An 18,441-nucleotide genomic window follows, 5' to 3' on the forward strand; every position below is an offset into this window, starting at 1 on the left:
GTGAAAAAAAAGAATGGAGAGGACAGCTGACTTATAGCTGGCCCCAGTGGCCCGCTGAAGTCTTGCTTGGAACTTTTCTGTCAGAAACTCCGGAACTAGCAGCACAGAGGCTCTAGCGGAGAGCTATTTGTCTCATTGCACCAAGCGTAGTATGGAGCCAGACTCTGGCTATACGTGCGGAGGGTAGACTTCCGTCTAGCCCGGCGATGAGAAAAACAGCTTCTGATGAAAAGTATCCCTCCGCTGCTGCGTTCCTGGTAAGGGCCATGCAGCTAACTGCAGGTGCTCTAGTGATAGACTGGTACCTCCGCTCCGGGCATCCGGAGTAGATCTGGTACCTCGGGGAGTGCCAGCGGCCTTGCCGCTAGCAGAATGACAATGCAGTCTTCCCACCCGATCTTGGCCACCACCCTCGTGAGTAGTGAGATCGGAGGGACTGCATAAGCTGTCATCCCTCCCCAGTCTATGGACAGAGCGTCCACGGTGAATGCTTGGGGGTCCGCGACCCTTGAGCAGTACACCGGCAGTGGATGATTGCGATGAGATGCGAACAGATCTTTCGAAGGTGGTACATCCCTTGAAGATCGTCTGAGCGACCTCGCGGAGCAAGGGACCATTCTGCTGGTCCCGACACCCTTCCTCGTGACAGATTGTGCGCGAGGATGCTGGTGACGCCAGCGATGTGTATCGCTCTCATCGTAATCTGCCTGAACTTGCACCACCCTATCAGGTGTCGTGCATGCAGGCTCAATCGTGGTGGCCCGGAGTCCCCTTGTCTGTTGGGGTAGGCTACCACGGTTGCGTTATCCGTCAGGACAACGGTATGTGATTCCACGATCACCTCCTCGTAGCGAGGAGGTTGATGTGAAACTCTGTCTCTATGGCCCCCATAGGCCCGAGGCGGAGTCTCCGTGGATGTGGACCCCCCAGCCCCGTTTTGACGCTATGGTCGTCCCTACGTGACATACCGGGGGGCAGGAAACCTGACCCCTGGGTCAATTGGGCTGATGGGTCCACCACCAGAGTTCCTCTCGCGCGATCTCCGACAACGGAACCGCGAGGGATATTGGGTGACGACTGGGCCTGCAAGCAGGCTAGAAGGTGTAGTTGGGTAAGCCTAACGTAGAAAGCGGCAGTACAGTACGAGGTCTACCATACTGGCCATTAGGCCTACCACCTTCATCCATGCCACAGCGGGTTTTGCCCGAGACTCGCCAAGAGTCAGGCACACCGCACCATGTTCGTCACCGCTCGGGTGAGAGCACATGAACCCCTCCGTGAGGGTGATCTGGGCCCCTACAAATAGTGGTGTCTGCGTCCGGGACCACGATGGACTTTTTGAGCTGATCAAAAATCCAGGGTCCCGCACCCTACGGACTATCAACCCCATGAGACCCGTAGTCTTCAGTGGAGTGCGTCCGTATATGAGCCAAACGTCCAGGTAGCAACTGATGTTGACACGGGTCCCTGTGCTTCAGGTACGTTGCCACCGCTCTGACCAAGAGTGTTAAACACCCTGGGAGAGATGGACAGGCGGATGGCGGTATCAAAACTGGTAATTTTGATCCTGTACCTAGAAGCGCAGATGCCTCCGATCTTGAGAGGCGATTGGCATATGCAGATAGGCGTCCGAGAGATCTAGCGATGCTGTTCCCATGCCCCTGATGGGGTAGGCTAGCACCGAGGCGAGCGTCCCCATTCTGAACCTCTTGGGCCTGAAGAACGTGTTCAACAGCCTGCCGTTCCGGATGGGGCTCCCGTCGCTGGTCTTCCTTGGAGCCAATGGCTCCAAGATCACCCGTAGAACGGGGGGTAGACCGGGACAATCGCCCGCTTCGTGAGAAGCTGTGTGATCCCTGTCAGTAGTGCACGACGCTGGGGGCCGCCTGAGGGCACAACTGTGGCCCTCTGAAATGTGCGGTCGAATGTGGGGAGACTGGGTTGCCAGTCTGTAACCCCCACTCACCACTGACCATACCCAGGCGCTCAAAGAGATGGTTTCCCACCTCTGGGTGAAAGCCATAAGCGGTCGAATCCACTGGGAGATCCCCTGTGGAAAAACCGCTGAGCCCCCAGGAATGCTCTGCCTAGCTTCCCTTGGAAGAGCGCTTGCTCTTCTTCGGGGCTTGCCAGCTGTTCCTGTGCTACCCTTGCGCCTCCCAGAAATGGGTGCTGCCGAGGTAGTGGGCTCGGGTACTGTTGGTGGTGCACGGCTTGCTGAAGTCGGAGCTCCTACCCATGGTAAGGGCAGTTTCGACTTCTTCAGAGTGCTCCGTTGGTAGCTTCTTTGCACGGTCCTCCACCGTGGCGCAGAAGCATCCAAAGAAAAAAGGACCCTGCCTTTCAATCGCGTTGAGCGATTGGAGTGGCAGGCCCCACCCCAGGCGCTGAGTGGACACCCTATGGGCTAGGCCCATGGAGCTCTCGTTGAGGCTAGCTGTTAGCACCGCTAATAGGCTCACCTCATGGAAGAGCTCAGATGTTGTCTGGCGTGATACGCTTGACGACATCTGGGTCCCTCTCGGATCCCCTCAGGTAGGTCCCGTGGTCCTCCGCGTTACACGCAAAGGAAGCGTGCAAGCACGCGGCGTCATAGCTCTACTGAGCTCGACAGCCCCTCGATATCTACCCGTGAGGTTTGCGGGAATGAGAGTGCAGGCGTCCCTGTGAGGAAGCAGCAGCTGAGCATCCTACTGAAAGGATCCCTGGTCCTCCTCCATGGACTCCCCTTAGGGGGTGTCCGGAGGAAGATCAGTGCTGTTGCTCCCTCGCGGGGCAGCGGAAGGAGATTGTAGTGATGTCACTACGGACTCAGCTTCCGACTCCTTTCCCTCGCCCACAGTATCCGTATCATGCTCCGATGATGGCGGTAACTGAGGACGGGCATCTGAAAGCGGGTAAGAAGGCATAACCACTGTGTGGCTCGCCGACTACCTGCCAGCAGAAGAGGAGTACTCCCGCAAGACCCTGAGGTATCCGCCATGGCACCACTGGGTCCGCATGCTCTCGCAGCCGTCGTCCTAAGCGCTTAGCAGCACGGGCCTACCCTGATCAAGATCTGGGTTAGCCCCATGCCGGCTGGCTTTGTTAACAGCTAATTTTGGTACTGCGTGGTCATCTCTAGGCTACACTTGCCACGGTTCTAGTCCGTGGAAGAAACACCCTGCGGCGGGTACCACGGGGCATACCCAGCCGGCAGCTGACCCTGAAAGGATCCGCCACCAGGGTAACCCCATGGTACTGCAGTACCAGCACCGCCTCCCCCCCCCCTTGTTGCCACATAGACTGTGACGGCTAAGGCGGGTGCTGCGGTACCGGTGCGGTATCAGCGTGGGTACCCGTGAGGGTTCCCAACTGTGGACCGCTGTACCCTCGCCACACTGCGTTCCCTGTTTGGGGATCAAGCTGTGTGCTGGCGTGTACCGGCGCGGTACTAGCATGGGTACCCGTGAGGGTTCCGGCTGTGTACCGCTGTATGCGTGGTTCCAGCGTAGGTGCCCGTGAGGGCTCCGGCTGTGTACCACTGTACCCATGCCTCACTGCGTTCCCCGCAAGGGGATCAAGCCGTGTGTATGGGTGCCCCGCTGTACCGGCTGTCCCTTGGCTAGAGGGAGCTTGCCTAGTACCACGGGTAGCTGAGCGTGCATACCCCCGATCAATCACCTCGCCACCTGAATAGGCAGCGTCAATCAATGGAGCTATGCCCTGTTGATTTGACAGTGATCGATCAAGAGAGGGTAATTGACCCATTGGCGATAATGGATCACCCACGCTCCGCTGGCTCTCGAGGACATAAGTGGGTTGTTGATCAGCTAGGCTGTTCAAGCTACTTACTGTACCCTCTAGAGCTTCGCCCAAGGTCGCTGTGTGTGGCGGACCACTCACGGCAGCTATGGGCGGGTGCATAGCGGCTACCACTGAAGTCAAGCCGTGGCTCGTCTTTGTAGCTGCCACGAATGCACCTGGGTCGCTGTCCCGTGAGAGACTGCGAGCCCAACCCCTGAATAATCGCCAGCCAGTCCTGTGGACAGCCAGCAGCTATTCTAGGGCCCAGGGTATCACTCTGCGGTCCCGCCATGGAACGCTGCCGTGTGACAACCCCAGTTGGTTCTGCTAAGACTACACCCACAGCGTTAGCAGCGGTATCGTCTCTGCTGAACCCATGCATGCTAGGGGTCAACCCAGGCAAGCCCGGGGTACCCTTGCATGCTGCCCGTCGCTGGCTCCTACCGTGGCTGTTTAAGCCCGTAGATATGCCTGAACCAGACGGGCGTCCTCCTGCTAAAAACCCGTGAGGATTTTCGCTAGAGGACTGGTTTCCTCCTGCTACAAAACCCGCTAGGGTTTTCGCTGGTGGTTACCGCTCTGCTGCCTGCTACTTTGCTCCGACGTATAGTCAGTGCTTTCGCTGGCTGCTGAGCCTTTGACGCGCTTAGCAGTCCCGAAGAACCGCCTGCATGTCCGGGACGGAGCCCCTTAAGCAGACCTGCCATGACCCATAGGGGCTGTCACAGCAGAATCTACCGTGTCGACTGGTATCCTCCTGCTGCAAAACCCGCTAGGGTTTTCGCTGGTGGTTACCGCTCTGCTGCCTGCTACTTTGCTCCGGCGTATAGTCAGTGCTTTTCGCTGGCTGCTGAGCCTTTGGGCCAGCTTAGCAGTCCCGAAGAACCGCCTGCTTGTCCGGGGACGGAGCCCCTTAAGCAGACCTGCCATGACCCATAGGGGCTGTCACAGCAGAATCCACCGTGTCGACCTTACCAGTGCCCTTGGTAGATTTCTTCGTCTTATGGCGATGACGGAGCCTATCCCAATCGTCAAGCTGGAACTCGGAGAGTCCTAAGCAAAAGAAAGACATCTAGAAGATCGTGAGCACTCCCTGTGGGTGAAACAGAAGCGGTGTGGGTCCCGCTCCGTCACCAGGGAAGGGCAAGCCCGACAGGGCCGAGGCGAGCGAGGAGAAAAGGGAGGGGGCACTACCCCCCCCAACACGCGACTCAAGCCCAGTAAGCAAACCTGAGCACGGAGGCTGGTCGCTAACGTTAGTGGTAAAGTAAGGACTGGCTAACTTTATTACTAAAATGTCAGGCGGTCCCTACCAATCCCCACCGTATGAATATCTGATTAACTTTCGTCTTATCGGACGGTAATGAAGACATAACGATAGAGTAATCACCCTAACATAGCAACAATAACCTACCGTACATGAAATACAATGTGTATGTACAAACATCTATTGTAACTTACAGGCTGCAATGGTTGTTTTACGTGGGAAACAAAATGAATGGCGTCAACGAGCGGCCATTTTGAATTGCTCGTGTGTCCCGTATACAAGCGGAGGCACGATATGTAGCTAAGTTTTGGATCGTTTTTGTCACTTTTTCGCCAGAAAATGCCGTCAAAACTATCCTCAGCCGAACAATACCGGTTTGGTTTTACCTAAGGTGTGAAACTACAACCGTATATCTCGCCTTAGTCGAGAAATTGATACACAGTGCTATGAACAATCGATAAACGCGTCTGTGTCAGTCGGAGACCAAGGAGGATAAGGGACGATCAGATGGTGTGGCGTCACCTTTTGGGTGAGTCCACCGGGGATCGGGGGTTTTGTTATTTATTCATTTATGTGGGACAAAATGACTATTGGTTTTTCCGCATCTCGGGATCGATGCAAGAAGTATCTTAATCAACATCGGAAGCGGTAAGATCGACCGGTGTACTGAGTCTCACGCGTTCTGCGCGAGCGCGTAAAATCTTGAAGTAAACCACGCGACGACAGCGGCCGCATCGTTGTTAAACGGTGATGAACAACGGTGAAACATGATTGAATCCCTAAATGAACTGGAGGGAAGTTTGAGTCATAATAGGTTTTGTCCATGCAATTTAGCGATCATCGTTGAAAAATTTTGATCATCATTTTCATCAAAAAATTGGGGGGTTGTTTACTAGAAGGGAGCCTTTATTGCAGACAATACGGTATTAAGTCAACAGTTTCTCCAAACATTTGACAAACAGTTGAATTGCTAAAAATTATAATTACAAGGTGTCATTTCCAAATATTAAATGGGTCCAGACAAGCAGGTCAGGGCCAAAGGATGTACACAAATTAGCAGTACTTGCCTTGACCTAGTCTCATCCCAGCTCCCTCTTGTTCCTTTATTCCTACAGTCCATGCTCTAACAAACCGTCTGGCGATAAGCTTTTAAATAATGATCACCTATTGGTTATGAAATTTCATATAAAACTGTTTTCAATTGGCTAGTATGGACCCATGATTATGGAATTAGGATGTGGCTTGTGTATAGAAGTGATTCTCAATAATACACCGCCCTGATTTGAAATCTAGTACAAAATGTGCAATAGGATTAGAGTTTTGACAAGGGGCACCAACCAAGCCGACTGGGACCGAGACTAGCCTTGACCAATATCTAATTCTACTTGCAAGATCCGCATACAAACAGAGGGGGTGGTGTACTCTTGCCCATCAGTAGCCGTTGTGGATATTTGAAGTTTCTATTTTTGATTTTCAATCCAGTTGACATTCATCCATCTATCTCAACACACATCTTGGATTGGGTTTCAGTTCGCTGACCACCACGCCCTCTATCTCAGGCACAGAGCGAGCTGCGGCGTGCTCAAAGAATGACTAGCTGCAATGACCAGTGCAAACACATCTCACAGGGAATGTCTTTTGAAATTTATAGGAGGGCATTAAATAGCTCACCTGGAGCCTTCAAGGAGAGCTGTTTAGAGCCATGTAAGGAAGAGATATAAATCACTCTCCTATATCAGATTTAAGGAGAGCAGTTGAGAGTGACTGCTCTCGCTCCCTGCTCTCGCTCTCCTCAAAAGGCAGTCCCTGATCTCAACCATTTGTGCCAACATCAGATATATGTAATTGATTCCAAAGGTAAATTGTAGAAGAAATCTCGCATACAAGCATCTTCCGTTACCTCAGATCACAATGCCTTCAAGGTTGCAAGCATGAAGTGCGAGCGGGCTCCAAAATGGCCCAGCGAGCCTGAACCAAGATAGTTTACTCAGATCTGCAACAAGCACTACATATAGTTGTGTTATCTTGAAATGATGCTTGATCCTGTTGTTGAGCACTCTAATCAGGCTCCTGGAATCAGGCAATGTTCTACTCAATTTCTTCTTTTTTATGCTTTTTAAATGCACCATGAATTGATTACTTCACATGATGAAGTCAACTTGACAATAATAATACTAATTCATTTCTTTCCAATTATCCCCCTTTCCTGCAAATGCCCAATTGCCAAAGCTCTGAATCTGATCAAGCTCTATCTCTCAGCTAAATTACATACATTATAGAAAAATACTGGTTTCCAAACAACTTTAATCCAAATTGACTTGCTTATTGTCTGAGAGCTTCGTGCCCGACTATCAAATGTGTATCCGCATCCACTTTGTCACCAAACCTTGTTACATAGCAATTTTAAAGTCACAATATTTGTTGGAGTGTTCTTTTTTCTTATTCTTTTCACTTATAAAACTTTTATCAAAGTGTAATTCCACCTATTTTGTAGATTCAATACATCAATTTTACACTGTGAATGTGATCCACATTATACATGCTAAATTTCGATATCTGCTTACAACTTCAGTGAACATCCATCATGCAACTAATTTAAAATGCATGCTCCTACTTCTGCTCACACTTCGATGAACAAAATGTTTGCCATTCAAAGACTTGTCTAATCAACATGACCACAACATTACTGGACAAAGTAACAAATGCAATTTTCTCACAAAAACATTGCACCATTAATAAGCCACTTTGTATTTTAAGTTTCTGGCTTCCTGTATGTAGATTGGTAATGTTTCCGTAATTTTTTGAAAGAATTGAAAGTGTTCTGAGAAGTGCAGTTTATTGTTTCTTTTAGATAGCTACAATCAATCCTACTTTAACTTCAGAATATTCCATTTATAAAGACAATGACAGGATTCATGCTAATCCATTATGTATTTATTTATGTTATCCCAAAATATTCAAAATTTTTATTAGGCCAAAAACTTGTTCTACATGCATTATGCACAGGCCTGTCAGACCCACATTTTGCATTTTGGGGATTTTTTTCTGTATGCATAATACATTACCAAAAATTAGTCGGGCAAAATAGCATTTGACTGAAAAACGCAATCGAATGCGAGTGAAACAAATTTGCAAATTGTTACTGATTTGGAGGATTTTTTTTTATCATTTCAGGCAGTTGAAAGAAACGTTTTATTATAATTTTGAAAACAGACCTTGACAACAAACAAATTGGGACATTAAGGTGGTACTACTAACTACACCCCTGGCCAATTTTGTGCCTATTTTTGTATTTTTATCGAAAATTATAGCGCATTGGTGACAAGTAAGATATATATTATAGGGGCAAGGACTACACAACTACTGCACTGAAAATTTTATTTCAGTTCAAGACAACAGTCAAGAATGAGGGAAAACCAATATTTGATCAATAAATCAATAACTACTTGTCTTGAGTCACTGAAATTGCAGTGTAGTAACTAGATTCCTTGCCCCTATAATCTGAGATGAATATACATAACTTTTGTTACCAGTGTTTTATTAGTTTTTGAGAAAAATGCAAAAATAGTCACAAATTTATCAAGGGGCTGCAGTACCACCTTTGCTTTGATGCATTTCCTTTTGTGCCAAATACTTAATTAATAACATTATTGGCAATATGACATAACATAATGTGTATCTCACTAGGCAAGGACAATGTTACTTTCCTCTTTTCGAACAACACCTTCCACACCCTAATCCTAATTCCTAACCCTAAAAGACAGAGTGAAAGACTTCAAATGCCATTCAATTCTTTACCTCTGGAGTCTGTGTGTTTGAGTTCATTACTCCACACCGTCAATACTGTGTCCTCCCTACCCTTTCAATTTAAAACAAAACATTTTTATTTGTAAATGGCAAAACTTTATGGCCAACATTATAACATTAACAACATCCATGCACACAATACATCTAGGCATATCAATATTTCAATTTCCTCAACGCATTTCCTGTCTGAACCCTTGATCACTATCCAGAAACTTGCCGATTTCCATGCAGGGAGGTCAAAGGGCAAAGGGTGCAATTTATCTTTGGGGTACAAAGGTCTGCAATGAAGCAAAAATCCCCTACTGGTCTGCAATCCAATTCTATGTAATCTATGGGCTCACTTGAGAAGAAAAAAAACAGCAGATATTGGCGGCTTTGATATGTGGCTATACATTAAAAGTATAATGATTTTAATGTTTAGTGATGCAGACCATTGATCAATGAAAATACTACAATAACAAAACAATTTCATTTAATTTTCAGAAATATTCTAATTTCAAGAATTCTGTGGCAATAGGCGCCTATAGTCACAAAGTAAATTGCTGTTTACATGCACGTCAAACCTATTATAAAATGTCTTCATTTACAAACTAGTATGTAAAACGTCTTAATTTTCTTTTTAAAAAAGTGAAAGTTTTTCAAGTAAACAATAATTGCTGCAAATTATACATAATATTAGCTGCATGGATGGGAGGTCACCAACTCACCATACAGCTTTGTTATGGTTGGCAATTCTTTTTATAGTTTCCTATTCAAAGGGAAATTCCAGCTTGGGTAGTTCTAGGTCAAACTAACTGTGCCAGCCAGTCGCTAAATTAAGAAATAGTCTACCCTTTTTACCCCTATATCGATCACACCTATTTAAACTCTCTATTCAAGTACCTTTAAATCAACTTTCATTCAATATGAGGAAGTTCCGTACAAATTCACATAACAATTGCAACAATTCACAGGGCGTTGAACATACCTTATGGTGAGGGTTGAATTAGCTTTCGTTTCCGTGAATGACGTCCGACTGCTTCCTAACGTGAAGTGGAAGTTGCTCCTTTTGCATTTGTTCCTGTCACTCTCCTGGTTTAGCATTGAAAATAAAAATACACAAATCTGTATTAATTACATTGTAGACAGTTTAAACTACAGCTGACATGTGTTTGGCTGGCATCAATGAAATTGTTTTTGACATGCATGTATCTATGATTTGCGTCAAATCGACAGAATTATCAATGAGTGAGACACTGCCTTTAGAATTAATGAAGAGACTGGGCTTTGCGCCAACAAACAACAAAAACATTAAAACTGTATTTGACTTAATTTGTGCACCAGGCGCTTAAGTCGGTCATGTTGGGGCGCGTATTTAAATAATGAACTGAAAGTCAAAATGGGGATATACAGTGTATAATGATCTGAAGTTAAAATCAGCCATACATGTATATAATTCCTGAAGTCACACTTGAGGTGTAAATGGTCAATGTCAGGGCCATAGCAAGTTTGAAAAATGTGGGTTGATCGTCACAAATGTGAGGCAGCTAAAATATAAATAGATCCCCCAACATTAAATAAAGATACAGAAAAACATAACAAATTTCTCAAAAAGTGGGGCGGCCATGACCTCCCCGATTGCTACAGCCTTGGCTAGCTTGATTGACCAATAAGGGGTCTTTTTGTATCTTGAATTTTCAGTTGGAGAATTCGCTTCCACATTTGGCCATCATCAAACCCCATGCTCATGACGCTTTTTGTTCAGACAGAGCAAAAAAAGGATGCTTTTTGTTTGGCTTATAATTGGCGAAAAATTATTCGGTTTTTGTTACCGTCGAGTTGAGTGTGGGCATCGCCAGTGTTTTTCATATCGTACATCGAGGAGGGCAAAAATATCTTGATATCACCATGTAGCAATATTTTTTTTACACATGTAAGCTTCATTAAACTGAGCATGCAGAATTTCAGCTTTGAAAATCCCTCCATTTTGAGCCTATTGCAACAAAATTAGTACTTATATTGTATGGTCGTACATGAAAGTATGTTTTACATTATCTCAACTTTTAACAAGTTTACAGTCAAAAGTTCAAATTTTGCTTCAAAAGTTGGAAAGTACGGATGGCGCCATCTTTAATTTGTTACTTCTGGGGTCCCAGTAATGCATAGGGCTGGCATTTTTGGGTAAATTTGTACCCGGGTACACGATATTGCATTATTTTTTATTTTATTTTTATTTTGGAGTGTCCCTGAACCTAGAGCTAAATGCTAGGATCATTCATGGTTGACTTTTTTCACCAATTTATATTTAAGAACAAACTTTAGACAGTTGTTACTTGAAATATTTTGTAGGGGCACTTATTAGGGGAGCGTGCTAATTAGGTCTAATGCAGTAATAAGTCAAATGTTGGTTATTATCATGCTTAATTACTTACTATTGTACCATTGTTGTATTATTTACTTGCTTATTGTTGTCATGGTTGATGTTATTAATAAGCCCAAATTTTGTTCTCATTAGGGCTAAAGTGGAAGATTTTGTAAGCAAATTTAAATGTGAAGTGGGTTAATGACTTGCTTTTCACATAATTTTTATATGTTGTAGGGGACCTTCAAATTGTAAAAAGGATTGAAATTTTGGGCATGAAACTCCCAAAATGCAAGGAAGCAATATAATTATGAATTAAAAAACAAAAAGTACTTCAAAATTGGCAAAGTGTAAAAAATATCAACTTTTTATTGGATAAATTACTTGATTCACTTAGCACTAGTTACTCCCTATTCCAGAAAAATACAGAACTAATTTTTTGGGATTAAAAAATATCATCAAGGTCTGTCAAATGAAACATAGCTTAATCCTAATCCTTTAGGTAGTCCTTTAAACTGGCAATAAAAGTCAAATTTTAATATTTGGTCAATTTTTGGAAATAAGGGCCAAAAACATGCATTTTTAGGGTGTTTTTCGACTTTTTTTTTCGTATTCTATGACAATCAGGCCCAAAGACTTGAGGTCGTGCGCCATGAATTGGGGGCCAAATGCGTTACACACTAAAAAATTGAGCAATTTACATGTTTTTGTACTTAAACTGATCTAATTCATAAACTGTTCATCAAAACCCTATAAAATTATATATCACTGTAAAGCTTAGAGTACCAGGAATACACACATACAAACAATTGGTCAATATACAGGGTGTCACAAATGTCATATAGGGTGGCAAAGTTGAATTTTGGTTCAAAAAGTATACTATTTTGTTTCTCTCTTATTTACTAACATAAACACCTGTTCTGCTAAAACCTTTTTAAATGGGCTAATAACATTGTAGGCTATCAAAAAAGCAAACTTGTAATGATGAGTTATGTTGCCTACCTGAGATACAGGGTGTTCAAAAGTCGTACATAATTTTTATGATTTTTATTACATTTTCAATCAAAACTTTTTTCCTCCATGCCCCACACAAAAACCAGTGGCATATTTGAATTCCTCATCAAATTTCCATCCAAAAAATGTTAACTTTTACAGCAGTGGGGTAATTCCTTCATGAAATATGACCTTCAGAACATTTCGGAGCATAAATGAATACTTAACACAGTAACGTATAGGAAAAGCCTAGACCCCATGACACAGAATGCAGCACACTTGCAACAAATTAACTTAGCTTGGAGTAAAACTGGTCACATTTCAAACTAGACATAAATACCAAAACAATGGTACATGATCCATCTCAATACCTTGCTGGGTTATGAAGTTACAGTAAAAAATATATTTGTGAGGCGCTAAAATCAACATTCCCTATACTTTAACACATGCCTCAACCGTAGGATCATGAACGGGAGGAGACTCAAACCCTGACTTCACATCGTATGAATTACAATATCCCAAGAAGTAAATAAAGTGTGAAGTTCTTTCTTTCCACAAATTGAGCTAGATAACCAAGCAACAAAATGAGACCAAAACTAGTTCAGTACCCTCTCCATTCTTGAGATTTGGGACAAAATGTCCCAAATAAAATGAAAAAATGTAACGCCTCCACCTTTTCCTATACCCCAATTCATGACGCACGACCTTGAACAAAGATTCATTTCAAGTTATGCATTCTAATTTTTGGTAAACACATTTTAAAAACATAATATTAAAATTATGAGGTAACTCATAGCTTATACCCCCAGTACTCAAGACTTTGAATGCTTAGACTTGTGCCAAGTCTTACAATTTTGTCACTACAACTGTAAAGTGTAAGAAAACATGCAAAATTGCATGTTTTGGACCATTTTACCTCAAATTGCAAAAATATTAAAATTTAACTTTTATTGCCAGTTAGGACTAACTTAGGATTATTAGAATTTAGCTATGTTTCATTTGGCAAAACAGGATAATATTTTTTTTTATTCCAACAAATTAGTTCTGTATTTTTTTGGAATTGGGAGTAGCTCCGAGCCCCGTCCTGATACAAATACTGACACAAGTTAAACTTCCAACTCCACCACTCCTATATTGGGAGTTGGAGTGTAAACACTTGCTGCCACTTTGCGGCATGATCTCTGAGTCGGATCCGGACATTGCAATCAGAAAGAACTGAGCCAGTTTAATCTAGATTCACTTTGAGTTTGGTTAGATAAACATATAGGTGAATATTTCATAAACCTTTACACATGTGTTACTATCCATCTACTATCCATGACGACACGATAGTTTACTGTGTGGATAAAGTATAATTTCTGCAGTCACTCAATCATCGCAATTTTTCAAACGTATTAAAACAATTCTTTGTGAAGTTATGTTACCGAAATTAATTTTGATTATGTATCTTCAGACTCTGAGCAAACTTAGCTAAACTTTTGAAGAGATCAACCGTGCTAACAATTTGCCGATGTGTCATTTGAGCAACTTTTAAATTAAGCACTATATACCCATGCGTCGTGATTGGCGTTGTTTACTTTCGAATCTTCATTACCTTACATGGTGTCATGCATCACTGATTCTGACACGTTTTGAGATCTATGTTCCGAGCTCTATCCCATATGCATCATCGGTTATCAGCGGCCATTTAAGTATAGACAGACTTCTCCTACATGTACAAAGGCGGTTGTTTTGACACACTTGCAGTGCAGTGCAATTGCGCCAAGTATATAGTGACAATCCAGCAGTTTATTCTAGCTGTCGGACTTCCTAAAGCCCCACCCCCACCCCCGCGACAATTTCAGCTACACACATAGCAACCAGCATGGCACGGCAAGTTGGCAACGCAACAGTGAAAGGTGCGCAAACCATTTTTCAGGGTTTTGCCCTGTGTTTACAGTAAGTGACAGCAGCCAATTCAGCCCAACCTCTGCACCCCAACCAAGAAAATGTTCAATGTTGTTGCTTGTTGATCATTTAATACTAATTTGTTTGTTTTGTTTTAACTTTTTTAATCTTTAAATGGTGAATTTTTATTTACTGAATTACTCAGTAGGCAGACTGAGCTCAGTGGGCAGACCTTCACAAAAGGACAGGAAACTCTAAATAATGTTGCTAAATAATGTTGGACATGCAGATAGGCCTATAAAGTCTTATTCAGATTTCATTTGACAGCTTAACCATCATGCATCGCGTATACGCGTGCGACGTCAAGCGTGTGCATTGGACCTTGTGCAAATAATACGCGCTGGACGGCTAGCAGTACGCTTAATTTGTAAAAGGGAATCTGAATAATATCTCTGCTCTGTGCAATCTGTAGGCATAGCATCCATGACTACGTGCATGATGATGATAATCAAAACACAACCTTCTGCATCATGTACATATCACACGTGCACATGTACAGCATTGTACAGTGTCCCCGGACAGTGTCAGGTTTTAAGTTTTAGAATTTAATATCAATTATGACAGTAACGTTCATTATACCGTATGTGATGATTTATTTTAACACTATGAAAACGTGCAAATTCTGTTTATACTACACGATCATATAGGCATGCACTTATATCTGGTTCCATACAGCAATACGCAGTATTGCTGTCTGGTAAGCAGGTACGAATTGAGACGTTGTGAATTGCGACGTCGGAGCCGGTCAAACACAGAGGACTAGCCTACATCCCGTATCCTACTATCACTCAAACAAGCAAATCTCTTCACGAATTCACTCACCTTGCGATCCTACATCATCAGTTGAAACAAACATCTAAGTTTCCAAAAACAACTTTGTCATTCCTCAAAACTACAAGTAACTTCATTAATAAAAAATTGAAATCATACTATTTATACCCGTTATTGAAAATTTTGTTCGATTTATGTGAACCAAAAGAACGCACGAGTCGAGTTCAGTTTACCAAAATGGTAGCAGGGTTGCCAAAACTTTTTAGCCCAAGTCGCGGGAATTAGCCGTGAAATGTCGCCCAAATAGCCAAAAAATCGCCCAAAATTTTAAAAGTCGATTTAGGGGTTCAACACCCCGCTTTTATTTTGAAATTTTGGAAAATGCTGAAATAAATTCTAAAAAACAACAAAAACTGAAAAAACTGAAAAAATAAATAAATTAAAAAAAGCGGAAGAAAAATTTAAAAGTCGATTTGAGGGGTTCTATACCCCTTTATTTTGGAATTTTTGGGAAAAACTGAAATAAATTATAAAAAACTAACAAAAAAGGAAAAAAAAGTTATAAAAAAAAGGAAAAATTAAAAGATGGCTGGGGGGGGGGGGGTTCTACACCCCTTTCTCTCTATTTTTATGCTGAAATAAATTATAAAAAAAAAACTAACAAAAACTGATTTTTTGTTATAGGCCTATGCCTACTGTAAGGAAAATTTATTTGTGAATTTTTGTGGAAATATTGAAATAAATTATAAACTAACAAAATTGAAAAAAAAAATGTTTAAACTGCAAATTGAAATAATGAAAAACTAACAAACATTTTCAAAAATTTAAGAAAAAAATAAACTGCAAGGAAAATAAAATGTCGACTTTTGACGGGGTTCTGCACTATCTTTTTAATTTTAGGGAAATGCTGAAACAAATTTAAAATTATTTAAAAAAATGCCAAGAAAACAATCACATTTATTAATAGACATGCCATGCCGGGATAGGCCTACAAAAATTTGCCTTCAGCTGAGTGATAACAACATGTGCATGTAATATTTTTAATCAAATTAAAACGGCCAGTACTTTTGATCATCATGCCGTTTCAAAAGAAAATGTGCGGTAGGTGTTTACACATTTTTATTTCAAAAGAACCGCCAATGGAAAAAAACCTCATGTTGAAGTAGAAACTTAAACTTGGCACCCCACTGACACTAAGAAGCTACTTAAGTCGTCTTAAACCATTTGTGAGTATTTAGATGGGAATATTCTAAGGATAATCCTCCAGCTCAAGTGGTCTTTAGCAACAACATGTGATGCGATTAACCAGCCCCCTCCCTGTGCGTGCCATTGTCAATGGGAAGTACAATCAATCACACTGACCACAGAGTGTTTTGTAACTTTTGCTTATTGAATTAGTTGTTTGGTGCTTTTGTTGAATGACCATTGAAAGAATTGGCAATCATGATCAAAAAATAAGTTTTGAAGTCGGCTTTGTCACAAATCGCCTAACATTTAATACATTTCGCGAGTGAGATTTTCAAAGTAGCCCAAATGTCGCGAAATCGCGGGAGCACTTTCTTTGTCGCGGGACGGAAGTTGAAAATCGCCCAATTGGGCGCCGAAATCGCGGGTTTGGCAACCCTGAATGGTAGCTCCTGCCTCCTGGTCACCTCAGATATGACGTCAGTATCAAGCTGCTTATTAAACGGTGGATCGGATTGGTTGAAATCAACGCCACGTTTTTGACCTTACAGGGGTCAGAGATATGCATATTCATGTATGAAAACAGCGATGCGGATATAGTATCATCACCGAGAACTGAGAATTGCGACATTTTCGATGTTTGTACCGGGAATTTCAGACACGGAGACTCCGCGGAGATTTCGAAAAATTCGTCCAAAGGTAACCAAAGGGTTGGGGATCGCATTTTTAACTATCACTAAATGTTTCGAAATTGAGGTCGGCTAAAAAGTAGACAGTTTCGGGGACTGTAATTGGTGTAGATGTCACATTTTGAACAGTGAGCGATAAGTGACCAATTTCATGCTCAGCACAAGTGACTATCTTTACACAGGGTAGGCATGCACTCGCACTGCGCAACAAAATGGTGCGCTGTACACATGATAAACACGTCAGTCAGATACAAGTCCCATGCTTGCAGAGCGCAGTGCTGCAGTGTACAGTACAGTCACTATTTTCCCTATGCTTTTCCTAAATATAACATTCAATTTAGCCCAGTTCTCGATAGCAAACTTGACCACTATTATCAGGACATGACAACATACAACCCCAAAATAGCTGCTATTTTTACTCACCGGCTATAAGTGGTCTCCAATCACCTGAATGTTGTGGTATACTTGGTGTGCTATTTTAGTCGGGATTTTAGCTCGCCTCGGAATGCCCAGTTGTAAATTGTAAATAAATTATGAAATATCACCGCCAGTGACGTCAAAAATTAATCCGCCATAAACAACAACAATGCATAATTTTGAGCTTTATATTCAATAAAAATGCCTTTGTAAATAAACAAATTAACTATAATCCTAATTTAAGACTAAAATTGATCAATCAGTGACAAGTACTTTTTTTTGAAACTGAAAATATACCCGAACTATTTTAATAACGTCACCCAAAATGCGGCGGCCGATCAATTTGATATGCAAATTAGTCTGGATCATGTCCTATTTTGAGAAAAAGGTGGTTCCCGTTTTTGCGCGATATGGACACGCACTTCGCAAATGTTTATCATGTTTTTCAATGTTTGCTGCATTTTACTTACCTTGAATCTGCTATCCTTTAAGCAAAAATGCTGCAGAATCAAATGTTATATCGTCTGGTATGTCTTACTTATCGAATCAGTCCTGCATGAAGTCAAGAGAAGGCATTTTACAGCACGTCGCTCGCTACAAATCTGTCCAGCTAGCAACCAATTGACGTCATTAGCTGCTACGGGAGGTGACGTCACGTGACCCATATTTGGAAAATCCCATCTGACAAAACTCGTGTTTTTGGTTGATTTTTAATCATTCTTCGCCAAAACCGGCTTCTGGCGATCAAACATAAAGGTTTAGTGTGACTTTTAGAAGTCTGGAGCACAATGAATTATTTATCTGAAGAAGCAAAAAGATGTAGGCCCATCGACGACGACGCGTCAAACTTCTTTCTTTCTCAGTTTTTTGTAGCCTAGGCCTACTTTATCTGCACTTCGAGCTGGTGGGGGCAGTGGCGTAGATTTCTTTTGACATTGGGGGGATGGGGTTGGAAAAAATTCTTGAAGTATAGTGAATCCAGCACCTTTTGGTGACAGAATAAGTTTATGTTACAAATGCGCGCGAAAAATTTTGCTATTTTGAAGGTAAATTGATTAAATATGGTGCAAAAGTGGAATAAATGCCCGCGAAGCGCGCGAAAATTTGCACTTTTGAGGCTAAAATGGGTAAATATGAGTTTAATTTGGTCAGAAACCTATATTCAGGCGTCTACATTGGGGGGATGATTGTATGGAGCATCCCCTGACAAAATATTGGGGGATAAATCCCCCATCCCC

The 18,441-nt window shown here is 42.7% G+C and overlaps 1 protein-coding gene across 5 annotated transcripts in view; it reads right to left on the minus strand.

Annotated features, from left to right (window-relative positions):
• The window catches only part of LOC140159074 (myocyte-specific enhancer factor 2C-like), a 174,407-nt gene extending 156,606 nt beyond the window's left edge, over positions 1–17,801 (minus strand). For 4 of the 5 annotated variants that reach the window (XM_072182407.1, XM_072182405.1, XM_072182412.1 and 1 more), the window contains exons 1-2: positions 17,210–17,299; positions 9,828–9,931 (exon numbers count right to left, since the gene is read on the minus strand). The gene's annotated coding sequence lies outside the window, so the exon portion shown is untranslated. Of the gene's footprint in view, positions 1–9,827; positions 9,932–17,209; positions 17,300–17,673 lie in introns of those variants that run through there. The other variant, XM_072182406.1, reaches the window with a different exon arrangement.
• Positions 17,802–18,441: the final 640 nt, after the last annotated feature.

The sequence above is a fragment of the Amphiura filiformis genome, chromosome 8, assembly GCF_039555335.1.
Source record: "Amphiura filiformis chromosome 8, Afil_fr2py, whole genome shotgun sequence".
Taxonomy (NCBI): Eukaryota; Metazoa; Echinodermata; class Ophiuroidea; order Amphilepidida; family Amphiuridae; genus Amphiura; species Amphiura filiformis.